This window comes from Pinus tabuliformis, chromosome J (assembly GCF_031772625.1).
Source record: "Pinus tabuliformis cultivar Carrire ecotype Pingquan chromosome J, CPIR1, whole genome shotgun sequence".
NCBI classification, from domain to species: domain Eukaryota; kingdom Viridiplantae; phylum Streptophyta; class Pinopsida; order Pinales; family Pinaceae; genus Pinus; species Pinus tabuliformis.
The window spans coordinates 1,329,800,581-1,329,804,480 of record NC_142295.1 but is presented as its reverse complement, the minus strand read 5'-3'; the positions used below and the strand labels follow the sequence as shown (position 1 = coordinate 1,329,804,480).

The 3,900-nt window shown below is 37.6% G+C and overlaps 1 pseudogene; it reads right to left on the bottom strand.

The window, feature by feature from the left end:
• Positions 1-709: 709 nt before the first annotated feature.
• Positions 710-1,717, bottom strand: LOC149232227 (putative UDP-arabinopyranose mutase 2 pseudogene; annotated as a pseudogene).
• Positions 1,718-3,900: the final 2,183 nt, after the last annotated feature.

Sequence of the window (3,900 nt, the reverse complement as noted above, 5' to 3'; positions counted from 1 at the left end):
TTTCCAGGACATTCCATTTTCATTTTGCATTAAACATTCAAAATTTTCCAACAAACACAGCGGTCTGCAATTTACTACACTCACACAAAAAACCTAATCTCAATAGCAGAAGTAGATCCATGCAGATACTCAATCCAAATATCATATATGTCATTGCATGGTCATTGTCATTGATACTGGATCCATTTTCATTTTGTGTTGAACATTTAAATATGTTTTTCAATAAACACGGCGGTCGGGAATTACACTCCCAAAAAAACTTAAATCTCAATGGCAGAAATAGATCCATGCAGATACTGGATACAAGCATTATCCATGAAATAACTGAAACAAATAAAATATGCAATTGCAGCACCAAGACAAACGTAAACCATCCATCCATGCAAATACTCAATCCAAGCATTATCCATGTAATGACTGAATGCTTCTCGAGATGTCCATGTAAGACCTATTATTATCTAACCGAATAGGAAACATATCCATGCAAATACTGCATTCAGATTTTCAAAAATGATCGCATCCCAACAAATGTTTCTCTGGATGTCAATGTAGCCCCTACCATTATTTAACTGCATTAAAAAAAACAAGTAATAACTACAGCTCAACTAAATAAACTATTCATCTACCAAAATTATCATGCCAAAATAATAAGAGGAACTACTGCTCAGAGCTTACAAATGCAAGTAATTAATGTGGGAGATCCTTGCAGCTACTTCACGGGTGACTTAGCTGATCCATTCGGAATTACTTCAGCATGGTTGGCAGTGGGATTGAGCTCATCCCAAGCTTCAATCCAAGTGACCATTGCATCTGCCAGCTTCTAGAAATATGGATCTATTACTCCAAGTTTCTCCCTTACCTGCTTTGACAACTCAATGTAGCATTGTTGGACAGAAGTACATTCTTTTGGAAGTGTAACAGCTTGGAAAAATGGAATGATATCCTCCTGCCAAAATATTCCCTTGTACTCTTTCTTCAAATTAACAAAAGGGTTACTGGCCTTGCTGTGCCAAATGTATGGCAGCCTTGTCTTCACACCCAATCCTAAGTGGTCGCAGATGACCTTGACACACCATCCTACCCACATATCATCATAGCCACCAATAGGTTGGCCATCACCCATCAAGCCAAAATACATGGCAGGGCCAATCGAGTCCCAATTGAAGGCCAAATTCATGCCACACATGGGGAAAAGTGTACCCTTTGGAATTGTCAAAACTACATCAACGTATCTGGTGTTGTGTTCGGAAGGTTTGACAAGTTGTGTGGGGGAATCGTAATCAGGGATATTCATCCAGAGGCCATGAGAAACTGTAGTGGGTGTTCCATGGTGAAGGCTGAAGGGGTACCCACGTACAAAATCTACACCCTGTCTGTATGGATCATACAGTGTATTGGAAAAGAATGGAGTTGAAGGGGAAAGCAAATTCATAATGTGCTGCTGGAGAGCATTGATGTCATTGCCGGAGGGATCCTTGGCAACGAAGCATTCATCATCAATAGTAAAGATGTACTTCTTCTTAGAGACCATGTAGCTGAAGCAACAACAGGCACTGTCCTTGAAAGAGATGCAGGAGGCCTTGGGGCCGAGGATCCTCTCGATATCATTTCTGTTGTACAGTGCGTAATTGAAACCCTTAGGCACACTAATGGTCTTCGACGGATCACCATCCTGCACAATGATGAGGTGATAGGGCTCAAAGAATGGCCTCCACATCTCCAAGAAATCCAAGTTCAGTATCGTGGGTATCACTATGTCTAGCTCTTTCTTCAGGATTGGGGTCGCAGCACTCGAAGTCGAAACTGCCATTGTTACTGGATCAACTGACCTACGTGCCAAGAAACAAGAAATGAAAGAAAATGAAGTACACACAACCCAATATTCCACAACCCCAAAGGACTTTTCCTCTGAATCGTAATTTGGTTTCTCTACCTAAGTGTATATATGGGTGTGGAAGTGTAGTCCCCAGCAAGGGGTTCAAGAGATTTGTTATTTGGGGATTCACGCTCTTGCCCAGACTCCAGAAGCCTGGGATAAATCACAATTGAAGTCTCTAGTTTTGACGGTAATTTTGCTTTTATAAAACTTGCTTTTAAAGTAAATTGTCCCGACTCCAAATCATCAATTTTATAAAAACTGTAAAAGCAAAACATATGAAACACAAATAATCAAATTATCCTATATTAAACAAAAATCATCAAAATCTAATTACCCAAATGTATTAAATATAAAATAATCTAATTACCCTATATTAAACACAAATCATTAAAATCTAATTACCCAACTATATTAAACATAAAATGATATAATTACCTTATATTAAACACAAATAATCAAAATCTAATTACCCATGCTAACAAAACTCATCAAACATAAAATACTCTAATGACCCCAAATTAAATGCAATCTACCAAACATAGAATGATCTAATTACTCCCATGTCAAAAACTTCTCAACTCATCAAACACAAGATGATATAATTACCACCGCATCAAACGCCTCTCCAAAAGGGCTCCACACAGTTGGAACACCTCCTTGTTGGATTTTGCCTGCTCGGGCTCCACGTAGTTGGCACTCCTTGTTGTTGGATTTTGCCAGCTGGCTTCTTTAAAGGGAAGGTTGCCATGACCCACATTTCCTCCAACGGGTGCGAACATGCCATATCATGTACACATTAAGTCAATGGGGTCAATGGGTGTGAACGTGCCATATTTAAGGTTGATAATATTTCACAATTATTTATGTATATGTATCTATATATATATATATATATATAGATATATATATTCTAATTAAGTACGTTAATTTTAAGTTTAAGTTAAGGTATAGAAAAAAGTTTATTTATTAGTGGAGTCTTATCACTGGAATTGTTAATCTATTAATGGGATTTTATGAATAAAAATAGATGGAAAAACGATCTACCCACTAGTGGGACGCTATCACTATGTTCGCTAACCCATTAGTGGGATGCTATCACTATGATTTCTATTAGTTGGATACATGGGATGCTATCACTATGATTGCTATCATCAGGTTTGTGGGATGCTACCATTATGATTGCTATCATCCCTTGGCATAGTTTAATTCCCCTAAAAGTCTTTCCCACCCTACCTTTCTCCATGAGGTTTGACCCTGACACTTGGTGGAGATTAAACCCCACTCAAACCAACTGCGCTACATTTTATAGGTCTTCCACTTGAATTGTTACTTCCATATAATTTGATATTGCAAAGCCTTCTTTATGTAGGTATAGTGGTAATATGGTTTTCTTTTATTAAGGCTAACCATATGGAATTTGAACCGGCCACCTATTGCAAGGAGTGCCTTAATTGTACACTCATTCACCATCAATCCAATGCCCTATGGGCTAATAGTAATCAAGGTTGAACAAGCATTCAAATCAAAATATATTTTAATGGTAGATTACTCATAGCCAAAAGTTGCTTTGAGAATAAGTCTAATTAAAAATTTGTGTTTGATAAGTAGGTATTCATCTTTTCTAATTTTCTTCTAAGGGTTTTAATTTATTTTTGAAGGAACACCTAACATCTAATGAGTAATAGTAATTATTGTAAGAAAGTTGGTCCAATGCAAGAGTAGGAACCTTATTGACTTCTTTAAAGTTGGTAAGGATTTGTGAGATGTTTTGCCAAAGTGAATCAGTAAATCATTGGAGTAATTTGAGTAAGGCCCAATATCAAATTTAGCAATTGCCACTATAACACCAAGAGTATATCCAACAACCCATAAGCCAAACATCTAAGGAATTTATGACTTAGCAAGATTCGAGACTCCACAAGCGAAGGAGAGTCCACTCCTTGAGCCTTATCACAACAGGCCAAAGATGTCGTCTTGTGAGATTTGAAACTTGGTGGAGGTGATATCATCCCATTGTGCTT